This window comes from Rhinolophus sinicus, chromosome 16, assembly GCF_057876585.1.
Source record: "Rhinolophus sinicus isolate RSI-liver-muscle chromosome 16, RSI-T2T, whole genome shotgun sequence".
Classification (NCBI taxonomy): Eukaryota; Metazoa; Chordata; class Mammalia; order Chiroptera; family Rhinolophidae; genus Rhinolophus; species Rhinolophus sinicus.
Window position 1 is genome coordinate 50,776,352 of NC_142516.1, and position 25,049 is coordinate 50,801,400.

Below are 25,049 nucleotides of genomic sequence, written 5' to 3' on the forward strand. Positions count from 1 at the left end.
AGGAACCGACTTGAAAAATTTTCTTCAGATCTCAATGCCAAGAGAAGCTTTGCTTGACATATTCTGCTTACTTGCCACTTCTCTGTCCCCTATGGACACTGGAAATTTTATAAAGTGACAGTGTTTCCTTTTTTGCTTGGGTGCTGAGATGCTCAGAGAGAAAGTCATGGGTCAAGAATAATAATTGTATGTCCTATAATATGCAGATTTGTGTTTTAATTTCATTCTGGCCTTAGTCTTCTGTGCTTTCTATACTGTCCTTGAACTCATATAAATGTGGGTGGAAACTCAACTTCTAAGTGAAAGATGTTGGGAGACAGAGGCACAAATGTACGATGGGTAAAAAGACTGATCTACTGATTCCATCATACTATATGAAGAACTTAACAAAGGCTGCTTAAATCATTCTGTAATTTTCTGCCTCACTTTCTACACAATAACCCACCCCGCTCTGAACAGCAAATACAAGGGCTTTGGAAGCAACAGCGTTGGTCCCATTAAAAAAGGCTGCTTAAATCATTCTGTAATTTTCTGCCTTACTTTCTACACAATAACCCACCCTGCTCTGAACAGCGAATACAAGGGCTTTGGAAGCAACAGTGTTGGTCCCATATGCTTTCAGCATATGGAAGTTGCACTGTCTTCACAGTAGCAGCTGTCCAGGAACCAAAGTGAGAGGAGGACGCTTGGGGAAAGAGCAGGAGGGGAGAGAAACATAGAAGAGCAATCGGGAGCAGAGAAGAGAGATACTTCCTGCTACCAGTCTCAGCCATGGTTTAAAGGCAAGCACACATTTACAAACTGCTCCATATGATAATATTTTCACATTTATGGTGTCACTAATTCAATTCCCATTGTCAAGAGGTATGATGGTAACCATTGTACAGATGGAGAGATACTGACACACTGTTCTCAGAGTCAAATTAGCAAGGCCAATGTTCACTCCAATAGCAGCACCTGCATTCTAGAAAGTGGGAAAATTCTAAAGCATGGGAAATCCTTGAGGGGCACTTTCTATATTGGAAGACGCTGTCTATACACTAATTGAGGATGGCTGGGATGAAAAGGAACAAAGACAAAATTAAGATGTAACATAAGTAACAGGGAAATGACTTCAGCTGCATCCAGAGAGATTGGCTAGATGGGGAGATGTTGTTGATTCTGTGTCACAAAATCATGGCAGCAAAGTGTTCTCAACAAAATATCACAAAATCAAATTCAATAGCAAATTAAAAAGATTTGTCCCTGGGACGCAAGGATAGTTCAACACACGCAAATCAATAAATGTGATACTCCACAGTACAGAATGAAATATAGAAAATGATCATCTCAGTAGATGCAGAAAAAAAACCATTAACAAAATACATCATCCTTGCATAATAAAAACTCTCAATAAATTGGGTTTAGAAGGAATGTACTTCAACATAATAAAAGCCATATATGACAAGCACACAGCTAATATCATACTCAACAGTGAAAAGCTCAAAGCTTTTCCTCTAAAAATCAGGAAGAAAACAAGAATGCCCACTCTTGCCACTTCTATCATTCAACATAGCATGGGAAGTCCTAGCCAGATTAATTCGGCAATAAAAAGAAAAAAAAGCATCCAAATAAAAAAGGAAGGAGTAAAAATGGCTCTATTTGCAGATGACCTTACCTTATATATAGAAAATCCTAAAGAATCCATCAAAAAACTGTTGGAACTAATAAAGGAGTTCAGAAAAGTTGTAGGTTACAAAATAACACACATGCCAACAATGAACTATCTAGAAAAGAAAGAAAAGCCCATTTACAATAGCATCAGAAACAATACAATATTTAGGAATAAATTCAACCAAAGCTGGTGAAAAATCTATACATTGAAAACTGTAACACTTTAATAAAAGAAACTGAAAAGAAACAACCCAACTAAATGGAAATATGTGTGGGATGAAAGAAAATACTTGCAAATTATATGCCTGATAAAGGCTTAATTTAGAAAATACCTAAAAAACTCATATAACTCAGTACCAAAAAAGAAAAAAAAATTCCCTAACAATCTGATTGAAAAATGAGCAGAGGAACTGAATACATTTTTCCTAAGGAGACATACAGATGGCCAAAGGCATATGAAAAGGTGCTTAGCATCACTAATCATGAGGGAAATGCAAATCAATATCTCATGATATATCACCTCACACCTGTTCGAATGACTATCATCTAAAACACAAGAGATAACAAGTGTCGGCAAGGATGTAGAGAAAAGAAAACTCTTGTTCATGACTGGTAGGAATGTACACTGATACAGCCACTATGGAAAACAGGATGGGATCTCCTCAAAATATTAAAAATATAACTATCATATGATCCAGCAATTCACTTCTGGGTATTTATCTGAAGTAAAAAATAGCATCATCTCAAAGAGATAGCTGCACTCCCATGTTCACTGCAGCGTTATTTACAATAGCCAAGATATAAAACAACCCAAATATCCATTAATGGATGAATAAAGAAAATGTGGGATGTGTGTGTACACACACACTCACATATACATGCATATATACATATACAACAGAATATTATGCAACCATTAAAAGAAGGAAATCCTGCCATATGCAACAACATGGATGTATCTTCGATTCTAATTGGCGACCAGATTGGGTAGAACAAGTGAACTTACAAAAAGGTAAGGGTAAGATTGGCTTTTAACTAGAAATTAAAATAATGCAAGCACATAAAAGCGGCAATTATATATCTCACCTTGCTTGCAAATGACTTACTGACAAATTGTGCATATTTTATTAGACTGACTTCCATTTAATAGCAATTCACCAACAACAATACTTCTAAGTGAAGTAAGTCAGACAGAGAAAGACAAATATTGTATGATATCATTGATATCTGGAATCTAAAAAACTGAACTCAGAAACAGAGAGCAGAATGGTGGTCTGCAGGGGCTGGCAGTGGTGGAAATGGGGAGATGTTGGTAAAAGGTACAAACTTCCAGTTACAAGATGACTAAGTGCTAATGTACAGGATCTAATATGATTAAGGATCTAACGTGCAGGATGGTGATATTGAATTGTATACAGTCGGCAATACTGCACTGTATATTTCAAATTGCTAAGAAAGTATATCTTACATACTCTCACTGCAAAAAAAAAAAAAAGGTAATTATGTGAGATGATGGAGGTATTACTATTAACTAACCCGACTGAGGTAATGATTTCACAATACATATCAAATCAACATGTTGGACACTGTAAACTTATACAATGTTATATGTCAATTATAGCACAATAAAGCTGGAAAAAAACTGAAAACCAAACAAAGAACATCAAGTTTACAAAATACTGCACTTTAAATTTTTTCCTGTTTTGTATACACACAGGTACACATATACATGTTTACACACACACACACACACACACACACACACACACCCCTCTAATGAATCCCAAGAGGTATAGCGTAGAAGTATATAGTGCAAAGGCCAAGAGCTCAAACTCAAACTAGCCTATCTGGCATTCAATTCTGGCTCTACTATCTGCTAGTTGTGTGACCTTGGACCTCACAAGGCCACACAAATTAACCTCTCTGTGCCTCCATGTTGTCCTTTGTAAAATGAAAACGATAATAATACCTATTTCCTAGGGTTAGGGGGTAGGGATTATTGAATTACGTGTGTGTGTGTGTGTGTGTGTGTGTGTGTGTGTGTGTGTAAAATACAGCAAGCACTCAGTGCTTGCTCAGGTTGGAAATTATTTTATTTTGCTAAAGGAGAATGAGTAGACATAGGTGTGAATTTTATCCAAGTGGCCCCCAGGGCCCCTCTCCACTGGGGACCTGTTTATTTCACAATTATCAAAGGGTATGATGGCCCTTTCTGAGTTGTTTCTTTGAAGGTCTAGCATTGAAATTCACACCAGCACTACGAAGGAAGCCAAGAAAGCCAGCTTTTCTTGGAAGGCTGCATGCCTCAGAACAACTTGAGCCAAGGGGGCCAGAGTGCTGGTGGTGAGTCAGTTCTTTATTAAAAAGCATTTATTGATCACCTGTTGTGTGCTAGGCACAGGGCAGGGGTTGTGGAGGGGGTATAAACAAAATTCGAAATAAGGTTCCCACCCTCAAGGAATATGTGACTACACACACACACACACACACACACACACACACACACACACCTACTACAAAACAACGCATTGTTACACACAAATGACGTAGGATCATTTGTATTCCGCACCCAAGGACACAGAGTGGTGTTTATTCATGCTATCAGGGAAGGGTGCTAAGAGGTGGGCTAAATGTAGGAGGAATTTGGACAGGCAGAGAGGAAGGAGGAAGGTAATAGCCTGAAGTAAAGCTCCCAGCAGGGAAACTTTTGAGTCTTTGTGCAGGTGGGGAAGTGACCTGGTTTTCCAGTGTGGAAGGGCCAAGGGAAGGAGTTACAGAGAAATTTTAAGCAGAACAGAAAAGCCGCTTGGTGATGTAATATTAAACGCGAAGGTGGACTTGTCATCTCATGCAACAGGTCGACTGTGCGGATTTTTGAGAGGGTTCGGAGGACAATTTGAGCAATTTTCTTTGCATTGAGCTCTGGTCCTGCCATGGATAGCACAGCTGACTTTCTGATCAGTTCCATCGGAGTTCATTATGTTGCCATTCGCGTGAGGGACGGAAGCCTGTTTCTGACCTGTTCCCCATTGTCCAGGACAGGGACTAGACCACTGCAGGAGCCAATCACCGCTGCAATGAATAAGTACAAACCTGCTATTTAGTAATTAAATGTTAGTATATAGAGAGTGCTCAGAAGAATGCCCAGCACAAAAGTAGCTCTAAGAAAGTACAGCTATTCTCCCCTCTGTCTCCTCCCCTCCCCCTTCCCCTCCCCCACTCCCACTACCAGTAAGACAGTGCCACACAGAGTGTGCATCTAGGGCTCATGAGTCCTGTCCGCAATGTGTGGGAGCTGAGTATCGCCACACAGGTTGTACACTGCACGGAACAGTCACATAGACCATGAAGAGAACGGTGTGGTCTGGAATTGTCGTGCACAGCAGCCCTGCACAGGCAAGCTTTCCCTGCCATACCCAACTCAGAAGTTCCTTTCACACTTCACCATTCTAGAATAACCCCCAAAACCTCTCCTGCTATCATTGCAGAAGGCAGATCAAAGCGTGGACAAAGAGTAGGAAGAAATAGTAACAGTGCAAAAATGAGAGAAGTGATTCCCTAAGTGACTGGCAGGCGTTTTTAAGGGCAATGGAAGAAAAGGGCCCTCTGAAAGGGTTTGCAGAGAGGAAGAGTGGGAAGATCACTACTTTAAAATCCTGAACTTGAGTAACTGCAGTCAAAGACACGAGAAAGCATTACAATTGGTATAAAATACCCAATTCAAGAGTGTGAGCGAAAATTTGGCCTGGGAAGCACAGGATGTAAGCAGCATGGGATAGAAGAGGGTTCATGGGTGATTAGACTCAGGAAGACCCCAGGAAACAAACGTAAAAGGATCACTACTGTTGCTAAGGAATTTACCAATTCTTTCTGGAGATGTGTTCAGCTGAATAGTCTCTTATTACTGTAGTCTCAGATGGGTATCTGTGATTTATATATTATATAAAAGAAAACAATTCAGAAAGCTCTATGCCATCAAAACCATATGGAGGTTCCAGTGTTACCTTTTGTCTTTAAGGGCTGAGTTAAAGAAATCCTATGACTAAGGATAAGAATATAGCCTATTTCTATATTCTTATATTCCCATAGGTGATAAACTCAGTTAGGATTCTAGTTGGTGGCCAGATTGGGCAGATTAAGTAATCTTACAAAATAGTAAGGGTAAAATTTGCTTTTAAGTGGAAGTTAAAATAATGCAAACACATACAAGTATCAATTATCATATCTCACCTTGTTTTCAAATAATTTATTTGCAAATTGTGCACATTTTATTGGAATGACTTCCATTTTATAGAAATTCACCAACAATAAACTGATACCATCCATAAGGTCAACTGGATGACACCACACAGATGGAAAGTAGCAGCACTACCTCTGGCTGCCAAGGCACGTGAGCAGAGGGAAGAGCAGAGGTGCTGGGAAGGTGATGGGGAAGCTAGACTTCCAATGGCGCCCGCCATTGTGGGTGGCAGGGGCTTCAGAGGGGCATGGATTAGCCTCGCCGAGGCAGTCTCGGGTGGGTTGCTCTTCCTTTGAGCCTACATCCTGAGCATTTCAAAACTTCAGAAGAAGCACTGCAAACATCTAGACGACAAACTGTCCTTCCTGTGCCTCTGTTACAGTTATGATCCCTCGGCCGTGTGTGTGACAGTGACTAGGGCACACGACCACCTCCCTGCTGGACTCCTAGTTCCTGGAGAGCGCAGCTGTGTCTGGGTCATTTGCAGATCTCCCGTAGTGACCAGCCCAGCACCGGGCCCATCGTGGACACTTACAGCGCAGGGCTACGTACATGACATCCATCATCTCATTTAATCAACCTGCAGTCCTCTGTAGTATGTACTAGAATTAGCCCCATTTCACAATGAAGAAACCGAACCTTAGAAAGATGAAGTAACTGCTGATTTACACAGCTCACTGGTGACAGCACAAGGATTTGCACCGAAAAAGTCAGGTTTTTAACCACCACATTACCCTGCCTCTAGAGCAGGGGTTGGTTGGCAAACTAGGACCCACGGGCCAAAGCTGGCCGCTAGCCTGTTTTGTACAGCTCACAAGTTTAGTTTTTTGTTTTTTGCTTTTTTGTTTTTACATTAAATTACATTTTCACATTAAAAAGTCAAAGCAAGAATATTTTGTGACAAATGAAAATTATCTGACATTCACGTTTGAGTGTTCATAAATTAAGTTTTATTGAAGTACAGCTATAATATTATACATTCTTTTACATGTTGTCTATGGCTGCTTCCATGCTACAACACCAGAGTGGAGTAGCTGTGACAAAGGACATATGGCTTATGAAACCTAAAAATTTTACCATCTGGCCCTTTATGGAAAAAGTGTACTCATCCCATCTCTGGTTACACAGCTAAACAGTACACACACGTGTGTGCCCAGCGGTGCGGGCGGATTGGCACACAAGGTCAGATAAGACATGGAGTGATGAGTTCCAGGTCAGCTCGAGAGCACCTCCATCTGAAGGCCCTAGCTACAACCTGTCCACACCTGGAACCAGTGAGGCAAGCACAAGGTGCTTGGCTCAGGCCCATTTGCTGGCAGAGGACATATTGCTGATGGTAGTTCTGAAGGTCAACGAGGATGCTCAAGAAACCATTAATTGATTTAGCCAACTCACAAGTAACAAGGATCGTGCAGATGACTGAGCTCTGCAGACGATACGAAAATCACATTTAGCCTTGAGTCAGCAACCTCGTCTCCTGCTGAGCCCTCTGTAGAGAAGCCAACAAGTTGCAGAACTGACAGATTTGAGGAACACCGCCCTCTGCTAGGGATGCTAATCGAGCAGCGACATAGCCAGGAGGCACACAGCAGGATGGGAGAGGGGCAAGCCAGACGACTGCACAGTCCTGTACATGCAGCATGAGAGGGGCCTGGTGGGGCTTTCTCTCTGCACAGCCAGGAGAACCCAGGGAAAGCAATCAGAGGGAGCCCTAAAGGCAAGAAACCCTCCCTGGGATAGGGGCGTTCAGAGGAGGGGAGGAGATGGTCACTGCTTCTCCCTATGTTCCATGGTCCTCTTGACAGATGGTCAAGGCAAAGGACACCAACTTCCAAGTAGGGGCTGGGACAACGTGGTCACCAGATCAGTTCTTACTAAATATTCCATACAGGTTGTCACTGTGACCCGGTACTCTATATTCACTGTTGTACATCATGGCTACCCTGAAACTGTGCAGCCACAGGAAAGGGAAGGTAGCAGAATCCACATCGCTGAAACACAAAGTGGTACAACACATAAAGCACAGGCCTTGGGGCCAGAATCTCCAGGCTTCAGTTTTGTCTCTGACACTACTACTCCTTGCAGGACATATCAGGTCACTTAAATTTTCAGATCCTTGGTAATGTCCTTTGTAAAACGAACACAGAGTTAATCTGTGGGTTATGCATCCTGAGTGAGTCAGGATTAGGTTTGTTTGCATATAACAGCAAAAAGACAGCAATCAATAATAGTGACTTCAATGAGAGAGTGATTTATTTTCTCTCATATAAAGTAAGTCCAGAATTAGGCAGTTCAGGGCTGGTGCAGCAGTTCCACAGTCATATGGACCTTGGCACCATGTTTCCTTCTCCTCTGATGTGCTTAGAGCATACTTTCCAGCCTTAGGGTACCTCATAGTCACAAAGTGACTGCTGTAGCTCCAGCAATCATGTGTACACTCTAGGCCACAAGAAGCTGAAAGGGGCAATGGGTAAACGACATACTTCTTATCTGAATCAGCCCCTGTTAAGGAGATTCCCCAGAACTCCTATGCAACAACTTCTCAGAAATCCTGTATTATTGGGGGTGGCATTAAGTGCAGCTAAAACGTTCACCTCCAACCCAGCTTTGCAAATAAAGAAGCTGACTAGGAGGTGCACGTTTTAGCTATACTTATTGTCATCTCTAATAATATAGGATTTCTGACAGTGTGGAAGATGGAGAGACTAGAAGGGGGAGGCAATTAGCAGTCTTGGCCACAAAGGCTTACCTCAAAGGCTGATGCCGTTCCCCAATGACTGAAGGTATATGCAAGGACATCGTAAAGTGGCAGAGGATCATGCAAATAAAATCCATACTCTTTGGCTTCTCATACAAGGCCCTTCACGATTGGGCCCCATCATGCCTCGTAAGTCACGTCTCCTCCCTCTCTCCACTACTTGGCACTTTATGCTCGCCACAATGAACTGCTGGCAATTCCTTGCACAGCTTGCCTCCATGCCTTGGATCTCATCTTTTTCACTCGCCTTTGCCCAACCCAGGTATTGTCTTCTCCTGGGAGCCTCCCCAGAGCGCCAGGGCTGTGCTGTCACTTTGCTGTGCTCCCACAGTGCCCCATGGACATTCCATCCCATCATTCTCCTTATCACCTTGAAATCATCAGTCTGTGCCTTTATCTTTCCCTGTAGACCTGTGCCATGCTATACAATAGCCACTAGTCACACATGGCAATGGAGTCTTCGACATGTGGCTGGTCCAAATGCAGATGTTTCAAACACATAGTACAAATTAAAAAAAAGAATGTAAAATAGCTCGTCAGTAATTTCCTATACTTGTTTCATGTTTACATTATAACATTTTGGATTTATTGGGTTAAACTATACGATCAAAATTAATTTCATTTGTTTATGTTGGCTTTTTAAGAAATGTGTGGACTAGAACACTTAAAATTACCTATGTGGAAAGAGTTCTGGAGATGGATGGTGATGGTTGCACAACAATATGAATGTACTTAATACCAACAAACTGTAGGCTTAAAAATGTGGTTAAGATGGTGAATTTTATGTTATGTGTATTTTTAACTTAAAAAATGGAAAAACCAATATATTTTTTTTAACTTATGGCTTTTTTAACTTGCTTTGTGGCTCATGTTGCATTTCTATTGGTGGGTGCTGCTCTAGAGTATCAGCTCCTGGAGGGAAGTAACTATGGCTCAATGGTTTTTGCATCTCAAGCCTGTGCAGTGTCTGTTTGCTAAGTACTGGTTGGACAAAATCATACATAGGATGAAATCTTTGATCACAATATGGCAAAAGCAGCTGAGAGGGAAAGATGATAACAGTAAAAGACAAAGGCCTGGCAGAACCGAAATGGGCCCAATTTGGGGCCTTGCGAAGTACGGGAAGAACCAGCGTGGTCCCGGTCACGCAGGGGCTGGTGCACAGCCCCAAGGAACTTGACTGAAATCTTAGTGCTGCCAGTAACCAGCGAATGGCCTTTACGAGTGACACTCACCCTGAGCCTCAGTTTCTTCATCTTTAAACCAGGGATGATTATAGCACCAACCTCATCATGTTGCAAGGAGAAATAAAGGAGATTCTGTGGGCACAGTCCCTGAAGCATAATGAATGATCAATCAATGCTAGCTTCTTTTCTTAGCATTTATAGGCTTGTCGTGAAGGAAAAGCAATTTTTAAAAAGGTGCCCGAAGCCAACCCACATGAAGTCATTTCCTTGCTGAATATTAGAACACTTTTTAATCTGAGATGACAAAAATAATTTGAGCTGGCAGATGGCATAGTGTTGTCACCCACTCTGTTGTTTGGAATTGAATGGATTATACATAAATACCACCACACTCTTTCCTTGTTGGGAAAAGCACCTGGCTCTGAGATCTGCTGTGTGTTCTGTGGTGCTGAAATGGCCCAGCACGCGGGCATGGCAGAGCCCCGCGGGCTGGCGGCCCGGCCGGCCCGGTGGAATCAGATGGGAGAGGCACATCACGCTTCCTAACACACAACTGCCAAGGTGCAGTGGCTTAGAACAGCCTTTGTTTCTCTTCTATGCTACATGTCCACTACAGGTCAGTGCAGGGCCTTTGCTTCACATTATTCTCACCAAAAGATCCCACTAGAAAACGCCCAGGATTGTGGCTATAAGGAACATGGCGATTCCCACACAGGCACGTAAAACACAGGCAGAAATGACACATCCGTCTCGCTCACATTCATTGGCCAAAGCAAGTCGTATATCTATGCCTGACTTCAAGGGAGTAGGAAGTGGAATCCTATCATAGGGCTAGAACGAAAAGTACAATGAATATCCGTGAACGGCTCTGAAGACAGACACTTCCAGAGTAGATGGTGACACAATGACAGAGATATGATGTCACCCAGCATTCCAAGATCAAATTCTGTGACTCTAACAAAATACCCCTTAATTTCACACCAATAGAAAGCAATGAAATGCAAACTGAAATGATGTACTACTTTTAGAATAACAGAATTAGTAAAATCTACAACATGAAATTTTGTTAAGGTTTCAATGAAATGACATACTCAAACACTGCTAGAGTCATCATAAATCAGAACTCATGTTTTTTTAAATTCTAGCTGACATACAATATTGTATTAGTTTGAATTGTGCAACATAGTGATTCAACATTTATAAACCTTATGAAGTGTTTACCATGAGAAGTCTAGCACCCATCTGGTACCATACATAGTTATCACATTTATAAGGTGGTCTCTCCATGAGAAGAGGGATTTGTAATAGTGTAAGCTCATAGTAGGGGTTCAAAAACATTTATTTTTATAAATACATTTTAAAAGATGAATGAAGAATAAAGAGAGAACAATAAATGAATGTTGAATTAAAAACATAAAAATGAAGGGATCATCTCTCTTAAGAACCTTGGCTAGATAAACAGTAATGAGAGAAACAGAAACAGTTTTCAGGCCTAGAAAGAACAGCCTCCGAGGATCAGTTCTGCGTGGGGAAGAAGGTTCTAGCAGCCACGGAAACTCTCATTTCTTCTTTGATGTCACCATCACCCAGGAGTCTCTTCGGCTTTTATTTCCTTCTCCCATCAACCACCCCTCCTTGAGTGTTACCCCTCCCACCCCAAAGACGGGTACAGGATAGGGTCTGAGTTGGACTGCCTGCCTGTTAGAAACAGCCAGTATTTTCCTTCTACCACAGGGAATATAAGATAATGGTGATCTTATTCTCACTGTGTGATCTTCCCTGTTCTCTTAATGATCTGCTCTAAACTCAGATACTTGAATGAAATTCCCAGGAAAGCCTGAATCTAGGTTTCGTTATGGAATACAGACCTTACTTAATTTAAATATGCAAGCCTGCCATGTATGGTTGTGCAGGGGCTGCATTATTTTTCAAGAGCATCATAGACTTATTTATTATGATTTTTCAGCAAATGGCAGTAAATTACCTTGTTTTCCTTTTTCTTTCTTTTTTTTTTTTTAATTATTGGGGTGACAATTGTTAGTAAAGTTACATAGATTTCAGGGGTCCAATTCTGTAATACATCATCTATAAATCCCATTGTGTGTTCACCACCCAGAGTCAGTTCTCCTTCCATCAACATATATTTGTTCCCCTCCATCCCCTCCCCCCTTACACTCTGGTAAACACTCAACTATTGTTTGTGAGTAAATCACCTTATTTTCTAACAGAATCGGTCTATCACGATAACTTCCTGGCAGATGAAAGAAAACTGTTTTAAGGACGTTTATTTTTTGTTTTTGTTGTGTTTTTCTACTTTGGGCAAAGTGTTACGTGGTCTTTGGTGGCTCTGAAGTATGCTCAGTGAGCACTATATGGTATTAGTCCTTGCCTTTTCCTCTATGGTCTACTCTAGAAAGAGGCAGCACACTCACATCCTTCGTGGGTTGCACAGATTGGACACAGGTGAAGCAGAATAAGCGTGTCCCTCTATAGAACGTGGAGGGGAATGTTGAGAAACTGGAATGGAGAGGACAGCCCTAGCCTAAGTGGCGTTAAGCTTAATTTAAAGAGAAAATCACGCTGTAGGCTAAATGTAATTCATCTGCTGGTAAATTCATTCCTCTGGTCATAAGTCTGCAAACTGTGGTTCTTGGTCAAATAAGTGATGGGGAAAAAAGAAGAACAAAATGAAGCTTATCTGTTGAACCTTCATTTCCCTCCTTATTTCCAGCAGTCAAACCCATAGAAACCTCGAAACGTTTCCAAGTTAGTGATTCTCAACCAGGGGTGACTTTGCTCCCCACCAAGGAACACTGGGCAATGTCTGAAGACATTTGGTTGTCACAGCGGGGGAGGGGTGTGCTGTTGGCATCTAGTGGGGAGAGGCCAGAGATGCCGCTGAGCAGCCCACGGTGCATAGGACAGCCGCCAAACTAAGAGTCACCCAGCCTAAAGCATCAGTAGTGTCACTGTTGAAAAATTCTGGTCTAAGTAGTTGTGTGGGAATTTAAAAGATGGAAAAAAGAGCAAGGGGACTTTCAACTTAACGTGAAAAGCATCCTTAAACCCTAAGCAGTATTTACAGGGGTGGACAGTAGAAATGTAAAGGAATTAACCCATGTCTGGACCTGGTATAGTGAAAGGGGGTGACCAAGATGTTAGCCAACAACTACAGGCATTCTTAGAAAATGGTTGTTCCAGCTTCTCATCCTGGGGACTCCTGGAGGCACCCCTTTGCCCCCCCCCCACCCCAACCCCCGTTGTCCACACATTTGCGTGATGCACAGTGTCATGCACAGACACAGGCGCCATTGTTGTATCTGTGAGGAATACGTTTCATTAGCACACGAACCACTAGAGAAGATGTTTTGGCATCTTAAATTCTGTCCTCAGAGAAACCTTAACCTATGTTATTGTTTTTGCTGCCAAATATGGATGTCATACTCCATAAAGCTACTTGTTTATAAGGAGGTTGAGTACTATGCTTCAGGTATACTGCGAAGTTTGCAGACTGGCCTGAACATATGCGCCCTGCAAGTTACTTTGGCAGAAAAATGCATTTCTGAATTTCCAATTACCAGAAGCAGAATTGTACTCAATTCCGAGGTAAGATTGTCACTGACTACACATCCCAGTAGATCTGGGCAAACTAACATGTTGTCTCATCAATAAATCCTGTATAAAGAGTTCCCTTCCTTGAGATGGATTTAATATAGCACACTGCTTCTTCCTATGTGATCCATGACTCCATAAAAATCCACTAAAATATCCTAAGATGACATGAACCAAATTGGTGTGGGGACACCACTCCCTTACCTGGGAACCACAGGGAGTTTTCTCTGATAAAGATAAGGTGGGAAGATTGGGAGAGGCTCTTGCCTGGTAACAAAGTGCTCAAAAAATAGAAAATAGATGAAAGGAAATGTTCTATCCTTAGCACCCAGCACGTGACTGAATAACAGGGTTTTGAACACCAAATACTAATAAATATTTTTTAATTTAATGATAGATGGTATAAATAATGCCTATTTAAAAACTTTTAACTTAACAATAATATATCTAGTTCTTTTCATAAGTATGCAGAGAATTTTTTTCAAATAGTTGCGTGGTATTCGAAACCACCAATAGTCTAATGATGGACATTTTGGTTGTTTGCAGTATTTTGCTATTACAAGCAATGAGTTAATGTTAATATTTTCTGAAATTCCACTTCTCCCTCTTATGAGTAAGTTATGTTCCTAGCAGTGAGATCAAAAGACGGGCCCATTTAAATTTTGAAATATGTTGCCCTCTATATAGAAGGTTATAATTTACACTCCACAGGGATAGATGACAATACCTATTTCCCCACATCATCACCAACACAGTGTATTAACAATTTTTATGAATAAATTTAAATATCTAAAATATTTAAGTGTTTTGTGTTAATCTATTATGTGACATAAGTTCTTTGATACTTGTAAGAGAGCTAAAGCATTTGAAAGCACTTTAAAGAATAATGGTGTTGGGGGTTGGGGGCTGGGAGAGGAGAATGTAAATAGTAATGCTGAGCACACACTGTCCTATATTAAATAACTTTGCTCTGCTTTTTTAGGATCTATTAGTCAAATGCAGTAAAACCAGAATTTTAAAGATTCTCAAGTTTTATTGCTCAGCCACCTCAGCTTCCTGCCATTGTTAATGTACTGTAAGAGGGCATTTCAATGCAACTCTAAAACTCTTGATCAATACACCTCAGCTGATCAGTAGGTAGATTAACTTACACGTAAATGAGATTTGTTTCTTGGAGAAATGTTTGTAGCATTTGATACCCCAACTCATATTTTTAAGGACTTTTCCATCTATGATTATTTTTACTTTCATTATGAAGATGTTTTTTAAATTAAAATTTATTGGGGTGACAATAGTTAGTAAAATTATATAGGTTTCAAGTATACAATTCTGTAATACATCATCTATATATCACATTGTGTGTTCACTACCCGGAGTCAGGTCTCCTTCCATCACCATATATTTGACCCCATTTACCCTCATCTTCCACCCCTCCTACCCGCTTACCCTCTGGTAACCACTAAACTATCATCTGTGTCTATGAGTTTTTGTTTGTCTTGCTCCTTTGTTACTTTCAGCTTTGTATCCCACAAAACCACAATGAGCTAACACCTCACCCCAGTCAGAATGGCTATTATCAACAAGACAAATAATAACAAGTGTTGGAAAGGCTGTGGATGAAAAGGAGCCCTCATACACTGTTGGTAGGAATGCAGATTGGTGCAGCCACTATGGAAGGCAGTGTGGAGGTTCCTCAAAAAATTAAGAATAGAATTACCATATGACCCAACAATCTCTCTCCTGGGTATATACCCCCAAAATCTGAAATCATTTATTCCTAAAGATATATATGCTCTGATGTTCATTGCAGCTTTATTTACAGTGGCCAAGACATGGAAACAATCAAAGTGTCCTTTGATAGATGATTGGATAAAAAAGATGTGATATATATATATACACACACAATGGAATACTACTCTGCCATAAGAAGAGATGAAATAGTGCCATTTGTGACAACATGGATGGATCTTGAGATTATTATGCTAAGCACAGTAAGTCACACAGAAAAAGTTGAGACCCATATGATTTCACTGATAAGATTTTCAAGTGTACATAAAGTACATAGATTAATATAAAGATTTCTATCACCAAGTTTCAAAACTTACTAAGATTTTGTCAATCTTAAATCATTTCTACTGCCAAGTACTTTTTGTTTCCTTGGCTGGACATTTTAAAGCAAACCCAGACATAATGTAATTTCACCCATAAATATTTCAGTAGTATGCAGATATTTTGTGCATATGTTCAGCAGGAAACAGGGCCCAGAGAATATGGCTACTATAATAAATACTGAGAGCAGGGAGGCATGGAGCAGCTATGTTCCAGCTGGGTTTAAGTGAAGCATGAGTTTTCCTCATAAAAAGAAAAAATACTATCAAATACATGGTGATGGAAGAACTGACTCTGGGTGGTGAACACACAATGTGATATATAGATGATGTATTACAGACTTGCACACCTGAAACCTATGTAACTTTACTAACCATTGCCACACCAGTAAACTTTAATTAAAAAAAGAAAAACACCTACTAGAAACTTGGATCTTTATTGTTTTGCTTTCTTGAGTCATTATCCGAAGCACAACCTTACATATACTCAATAGAATACCAACTTTCATATAGCAAAGGGGCATAAACAATTATAACATAGACAAATCCAGTTATAGTTGGTAATTCCAATTCTCCTCTCTCAATAACTGATAGACAAATAGACTCAGAATCATTAAAGATCAATCAACTTGACCTAACCAATATTTAGAGAACAGTCCACCCAACAATAACAGAACACATATTCTTTCCAAGTGCACGTGGAACATTCACCAAGATGTACCATATTGTGGTAAAATAAACTCCAATAAATTTCAAATTACTGATCTACAAATGACATTCTCATACCACAAAAGAATTCAACAAGAATACAGAAAGATATCTGGGGAATCTCCAAACATTTGGAAATTAAACAATATACTTCAAAATAATCCATGGATCAAAAAAGAAATCCATTGGCCAAAGAACAATAACAATACAAATTATTTTGAAATGCTTGGCAAGGAAAAAATAACATACCAAAATTTATAGGATGCAGCTAAAACAGTGTATAGAAAGAAATATATAGCAGTAAATGTGTATATTAGGGAAAAAAAGAACTCAAATTCATGATCTAAGCATCTACCCTAAGAAGTTAAAGAGAAAAGAGTAATCAGAGAGAATCAAAGCAATCAGAAGGAAAAAAAATAAGAGCAAGAATCAATAACAGAAAATGGACAAAATAGAGAAAAATAAATGAAACAAAAAGCTGTTTCATTGAAGGATCAATAAAGTTGATAAACATCTAGCTAGATTAATAAGAAAAAGATCTATTAATCAGTATAAGAAATGAGAAAGGACAATATTACATATCATATTGATAGAAAAGTATATTATGAACAACTTGATGGAAACTAATTTGACAACTTGGGTGAAATGGACAAATTCCATGACATAAATAACTAAAGCTCACTCAGCAAACAGTAGATACATTAAATAGATCTATATGTATTAAATAAATCGACTCCAGTAAAAATCTTCTCACAAAGAAAACTCAAGGTCCATTTGGATTTGATTGTTAACTCTAATAAACATTTGAAAAAGAAATGATCCCAAATTCTATACAAAGAGTTCACAAAAATAGAAAATTAGGAAACATGTTTCAATTTATAAAACCAGTATTACTCTGATACCCAAATCAAAGATAATTAAGAAAACTACAAAGCAATACCTAAGAAACATAGACACAAAAATTATTTATACAATTCTAGCAAATCTAATTTAGCACTGTCATACATCATGACAAAGAGGTTTAACTCAGAAAAACAAGATTGTTTTAACATTCAAAAATCAATAATTTAATTTACTATATTAACAGGCTATAAATAAAAAACAATGCAATCATCTTCATATATCCAGATATAATTTCTATCTTGAATTGAAACACAATTCAAGATAGAAACTATTAGCAAATTAGGAATATAACGGACTTTCCTCTTCCTGATAAAGGACATCTACAAAAAAACCTACAACTAATGGTAGAACTGAACGCTTTCCCCAAGACCATGAACAAGGTAAGGATGTCCACTCTAATTTCTTCTCTGCAACACTATACTAGAGGGCCTCGCTGGTGCAGTAAGCAAGAAAAAGAAATAAAAAGCATACAGATGGGAAATGAAAAGGTAAAACTGTCTTTAATTACAGATGATGTGATCATTTATGTAGTAAATCCTAGGAATCTGTAAAAGAAACTTACAAGAACTAAGTGACTTAGTAAGATTACAGGATACAAGGCTAATGTACCAAAAATGCGAACGCATTTCCAAAGCAATGGCTAATAGATGTATTTTAAATTTGGGTTGTTTGATAAGGAACAGGATATTGGCATGCTATCAAAGTGCCTTTGCCCAGATTCCTTATTACTGATACCTAACAAGGAAAGCATAATAACTTTATAGTGGAGAAAAGGAAAGACGACTTGACCTGGTGATCAAAATTCATACTACCAACAATAGGTAGATAGACCTCCGTGCTCCCTGATTTGATATCCTGAGGGGGACACAACATCTGTCAGGTAGTTTTCTGACTGGCGGTGCATAACATGAACGTTTTCATGAGGAAACCTTAGAAAAACCCAAATAAGGGAATATTCTATAAAATAACTGATCTCTGTTCTAATATCTCGATGTCATGAAGGAAAGCAAAGGGGTGAAGAATTGTTCCAAATTAAAGGAATCTAGAGACTTGACCACTGAACATAATATATGATCCTGGACCAGATGCAGTATGAAAGAGAAAACAAAATGTTATAAACGATATTACTGAGACAATTTATGAAATTAGTCTATGAACTGTAGATTAAATATAAATACTGTATAGCTGTCGAATTCCTGAATTTGGCAACTCTACTGTGGCCACGTAAGAAAATATTCTTTTTCATGGGCTATATCTTGTGAAGTACTAAAGAGTAAAGGAGTGTGACATATGCAAATTACTCTCAAATGATTCAGAAATAAAATGAGTGTGTTTATATATGTACATATATATACAAAGATAAAGAGATAAATCAAATGTGACAAAATACTATGAATTAATGAATACGTTTAAAGGGTATCAGAAGTTGTCTGTTATGTTTATATAAAACCTTCTTTGTAAGTTGGAAATTTTTTCAAAATAAAAAAAGGATGAAGAAACTCTCCCATGATTCATAAACTCCCAGAATAAGGTCCACCAGTGTCTTTCTTTTTTCTCCATTAGTGAAATGTTGACAAAAATTGGCTTTCCTATGTTTCTTATTACAATTAAAGATACGGGTCTTCTAGATTAAATGTCAACCAGTGAAGAGTGAAAGGGGCAGTATGGAAGCTGTTGAAGGAACATGGGCCTTGCATTTTCTTTTTGTCACTTGGGTAATTTCTTTCACATTGATGAGACTTAGTATCTTTGCTTAAAAATGGGAATTAATGATAATAATATACCAACTTCACAGGGCTGCTATGAGAATTACGGAGAAGGTATAAACGCATACCTTTAAAAAGTATATAAAAATTAAATAATGTTCAGACAGTGCTGGGCCTCCGCTTCAAGCCCTCAGACGCTTTCAATCTCCCTCAGAATAACATCAAGATGCTCACCATAGTCTCCAACGTCTCACCTAATCTGGCCTCTATTTCTCTGATCTCACCACTCACCGTCGCCCTCATTTCATTTTGGCTCTCTGTTCCTAATGCCGTCCTTCAAACATATCCTGCTGTAAGGTCTCTGCAGTTCTGTTTCCCTGTCTGAACCACCCTTAGCCCAGCTCCCTTCCTTCTCCACTGCTGTTCTATACTCAAATGTCATCTTATCAGTGGGGCTTTCCCTCAAAAATTACCTACAAACAGTACACACACTTCACCTCCAGTCATTCTCTGCCTTTCTCTGGTTTCTCTTTTCAGCATTATCACACACAACTCACTATATATGTTCATTTACTTACTGTCTTTGTCCTCTTACAATGTTAGCTACAGAGTTGTAAGGACTTTTATTTATTCAGTACTGTATCTTCAGGACATAAATAAGTGCTCAGCACATAACAGACTCTCAGTAAATACTTGTTGACTGAATGAATGAACAGGAAGTAAATCTTGCACATATCTAGTATTTATACAGTCAGTGTATCATAGATATCACCTTAAGTCCATTTAAATAAAACTTTTTCCTCTGTTGATATCTGTCATTATTAAATATCCCCACTGCTTCTAAAATACAATCAATTTAAATGTACTGGATTTCACAGTGGTCTTTGAGATTACTGGAGATTATCTGACATGTGACCATATCCGGTTTGGAGATCACTGAGTCACCATTCTGAAGAAGGAAAGGAGGGAGTGAAGAAATATTCCTCATCGATGTATCTGGATATTTGATTATTTCTTTCCTAGTGATACTACCTCATTACCAATACAGGTCAACTTCCCGATAAAGTTGGACTTTCTTTCTCACCTAAGTTACAGATAATTGGCAGCTGTTCACTCACTTCTAAATATAAAATAGCAGCCTCACATTTCAAATGCCATGTCCTCTTACTTCAGGAAAGCAGAGCACATCTCAAAAATTCAGCAATCGTGTCTGATGGACACTGACACCAACAGACAGTTTTCTGTCAGCACTGAGGCTGACAAATGACAATCAAGGTCCCAGTGCCACCTGGGATCTGGGCCACCCGGGACCCACTGAGTCACAGCCAGCTTGTTATTCACTTGCCACTACCTTCCTGCAGCTGTGGACTCCGGTTCTTCACATCACAACTTGCCCTGACAGATCTAGAATAAAGGATCAGCTGCTTGGCTTGTTCAGTTTCCAGGGCCAGGAAAATCAGACAGGCAACCAACTCCCCAAGGACATTCATTAATTTTGAAAACTATTATTAAATTAAACCAAGGAGGACCATCAATTTGCAAACATCTGCACTTGCAAACCATTTCGTGGTGGGATTTACTCTTAGCAGAAATCAAGAGACACACAAATTCCAGAATAGGAAGCTGTTGTGAGGCATCCTTGGGAAAATTCTCAAGCAAAGTCTCAACTCTTGATATGCATTATTTTTTCTTCTTACAGAACAAATGAGACTAAGTGATTATAGCTAGTGTTCTAAAGCAAAGTGGGCCAAGGTCTTCGTTCCTGAAATACACACTGAACACACTGAACCAATGAAGAATTCATATCAGAATTAGTCCCACCTATGGGCTCCCTATTTAGAAATTTGCCTTGTAGCTTTTTTGATTGATATAAACAGATTAAGGAGAACCTTCATCATTTGTATTCAAAATTAGGCAAAAGCAAATTGAATCCAGTTTTGATAACTGAGCCCCAAATCTCTGTATCAAGGCACGTAGTGAGAAGGGTCAGTTCACTCTCTCTCCTTGTCAGCTATCACTTACAGAGGCCTCCTGTATGATCAATAGACTCCTGTCATTGGCCCCCAACATGGAGTGAGCCAGTTGGTTCTGGGTCTCATGCCTCTCCAGGCTATTTAATGTTCTCTCCTTCGAGGGCTGCAAGCAGTGCATGTAGTACATGGAAATTGGCCCCTGGACGTGACAGGGAGTGAAATGTATCCCGGTATCTCTAGAGTTTGTCTACTGGAATCTCAAAATTTCCATTTCACTGCAGTGTAAAGACTCAAAGGAAAGGTTTTGTCCAGAAAACGAAGGCAGCCCCAATTTGAGAGCCTCTAAAACATAAAATTACCAGGTCTGCTCAGGCTTTTTTACCAACTCTGAACAGCACCCCATGCTTGAAACACAGATACTGTGGAAACATGCATTCTACACAGAGTAAACCAGTATGACCTCCTTGAGCGTTAAGTGTGAACACACTGGAAGAAAGGTTTCCTATTCAGTCGTCTTATTGCACACTCACTCCTCGTTCTTTCACTGGTTTCTTTCTTTCTTAAAACTGAATGTGTGTCACCAGGAATGTGTGGTGGCATGGATAAAGAATGTGGGCTTTGGAGTCAGGTAGTTCTGGATTTGAATCCTTAGTCAGTTAATTATCAGTCATATTACCTTGAGAAAGTGACTGATTTTCTTGGAATCTCAGTTTCCTCATCAATAAGATGATCCAATTAAATTCTCCCTCAAGATGAGACAATAGGTTAAATGATTATAATAAAATGTAAAAATGACATTTTGCTTTCAGCTTAGTTATGTCCCATTACATAGCCCCCCCCAAATTTTCCATTTCTTAAATAAATTAATGAAAGTAAATAATAGAGAACATAATGCAACCAAAAGCTGATTTGTTGAAAAGAGTGATAAAATTGATAAACCTAGGCTGATCAAGAAACAAAAAGAAGACATTAATAACAAATATTAGAAAAGAAATAGGAGAAATTACTACAGATATTACAAAATTAGAAGATTAACATGCAAATTATAGTATATCTGACATCTTACATGAAATGGAAAAATTCCATGAAAGAACATAGAATACCAATTGACACAGGAATAAAATCTGAAGGTGCCTACATCTACTTTATTTCCATTAATAAAACTTAAACCATAATGACTTCAAAGGTAAATTCTATCAAACATTTAATGGAGAAATAATACCAATTCTACACAAACTATTTTATTCAAAGTAAATAATTCACCAAATTCGAAGATTATAATCTTAATAAATCCAGAAAAATATTTAACAAAATCTAACACCCAACTATGATAAATATTTGCAGTGAGCTGAGGAAAGCAGGGAACTTCCCCAATCTGATAAAGGGCATCCACAGAAAACATACAACAAACATCATACTTAATGGTGACATACTGGACTTTCCCCCCACAAGCAGGAGACTGGTCAGAACAACTGCTTTCTCAGATATATTCAACATGGTATTGGAGGTCATAAGAATTTCAAAAGTCCAGAAAATATAAAAGGCATAGAGATAAAACTGTCTCTATTTGCAGGTGACAAGTTCTTCTTTTTTTTTAAATGTAGAAAATGCTAAGAAACCTAAACTATAACTACTAGAACTAGTATGTGAATTTAAAAGATTATAGTATCTGAGATTAATATTAAAAATTAATTTATTTTTATAGACTAGTAGCAAACAATTGTGTGTTCTCAAAAATGTATTTGTAATACGTTCAAAAACATAAAATAATTAGGGACAAATTTGTCAAAAGTTGTGTATAACTTTCACATTGAAATCTATAAAACATTTCTGGGGAAAATTAAAGACCTAAAGAAATGGAGAGAAATACCCTATTCCTGGACTGGAAGCAACAGCATGTTGATAAACATTTAACAACTGGTTTCCCTCACAAAACAAAAGAAGCCCCTGTTTATGGAGTTTGCCAATTTCTGTGGTGTAAATTCTCTGACCCACTAATTCCAGGCTTTCAAATTCCTGAAATTTTAATAATGGTCTCTTGTGATACAGTATGAGCTGTCTTTAGCTCACCAATGACTGAAAGACGTAATGTTAAAATGGCAATTCTCACCAAATTGACCAGTCTCAATCATAATTTGACCAAGCACTTTTGTAGACACTAACAACTTACTTATAAAAGCTATATAGAAATGCAAAGCACCAAGAATATCCAGAACAATCCTGACAAAGAACCAAGTTGGAAGACGTAAACTAACAGACTTCTAGTATTACTTTAAAGGTGATTCAGACAATGTGAGAGACACTGGCAGAAGGATAATCAATGGAACAGAACAGAGGGCTCCAAAATAGACCAAGTCTATATAGTCATTTCACATGCAGAAGTCTTGTCGACAAACAGTGCTAGAATAACTGTTTATCCATGTGGTCTAAAATTAATCTTTAACTCCATACCATATAAAAAACAATTAAGATGGATTGTATACCAAAAATATAAAGCTATAAAACTTCTACAAGGAATTACTGGAGAAATAATTTGCTGTTTGAGAGTAGGCAAAGAGTTCTTAGGACACAGAATGCAATAAACAAAAAAGAAAAAAATGATAAACTGGACTTCATCAAATTTTAAAACTTCTTCTTTACATAGGCTATCATTATGGAAACAAATAAGGAAACTACAAACAAGGCGATAACATCGATAAATTATATATGTGATACCTGCCTGGTATCCTATATAAAGAAAAACAGCTCCACAGATAAACAACCAATTAGTTACAGGCAAATGATTTGAACTCGTAAGCACATGAAAAAGTGCTTAACATCATTAGTCATCAGGAAAATGTAAATTAAAACCACTGTGAGATACAAAGACACAACCACCAAAGAAACTGAAAAGACTGAAAGACCAAATGTTGGCAAAGATGTGGTGTGACCAGAACTCTCATGCATTATTGATGGTAGTGTAAAATCGTACAATCACTTTGGGAAAAATTCTGACTATTTCTTATAAAACTAAGCACGCATTTACTCTATGACCCAGCAATTTCACTCCTAGGTATTGATCCAAGAAAAATGAAAAAAATATATATGTATACAAGAAGATCAGTATAAGGATATTTATAGCAGCCTTACTGACCATAGCTCAAACCTGGAAACAATTTCAACGTCCACTGAAATGAGAATGGGCAAAAAAATTGTGACTATTACTTAGCAATAAAAAACAACAAACTACTAATACCTATAACAGGGATGAATCTCAAAACATGCTGTGTGACCTTAATTAAAGAGAGTATATACTGAATGATTTCATTTATAGAAAGTTCTAGAAAAGACAAAGCTAATCTATGGGGGGAAAATAAAAGCTGTGATTATTTCTGGAAGGACAGGAGTAAAGAGTGACTGAGAAAAGGCATAAGATAACTTTTAGGAATGCTGGTATTCTTGAAGATTTGTGCATTTTAATGCATGTAAATTTAACCACAATAGAAAAACTGAGAAGCATAAACAACTTTTGAGTTATAGTTAATGACATGCAGGTTGAAGTATATGGGGGTGAAATTGCTGGTTAATATAATTTACTCTGAAATGCATTATAAAAATAAGATGGTTTGATGGACGACTAGAGGGATGAGTGGATGAGTAGGTATACGATAAAACAACTTCCTCACCCTGGCTGACTGAGTCAGTTTAAAAATAAGAAACCGGGTTAACTTCTTTATCCCAAGTAGTTTCCAATAGCGAAACAACTTTGGACACTTTTACTACCCAGAGGAGAATCTGAACCATTGCTAATACTTTGCATTATCTGGATTGACAGCATAAGTAAGACGGAACAATTTATATCTAAGCTAAAAAAAAATGACAACTGACCATCAAAGGTAGACCCAAGGCATTGCTAGCCCTAACTTTCTTCATGAGGCTGGAAATCTTCCAGAGTGCCATTTAGTCCTTTCTTAAAATACTTCTACGGTAGTTACACTTTAGTTTACCTCCCTAATGCTTGACATTAGGTGTCCAGAGTCTAAAACTGTTCAACAAATGATTGCAAGACATCAACAGGATGAAATCATTCTGATTGATACTGAAACTGAAAAATCACATTTCTGCAAACAACCTCATCTTCAAGGAGAATCAATAACAGTGGTGAAGATCTGGACAGTCCTTGGTGGCCACTCCTGCAGCTTTGGATGAAAGGGAAGCAAAA

General features: G+C 38.6%; 1 protein-coding gene across 5 annotated transcripts in view; it reads right to left on the minus strand.

The window, feature by feature from the left end:
- Positions 1-25,049, minus strand: part of LOC109446342 (histone-arginine methyltransferase CARM1-like) — a 236,591-nt gene that overhangs the window by 129,252 nt on the left and 82,290 nt on the right. The gene's annotated exons all lie outside the window — the stretch shown is intronic.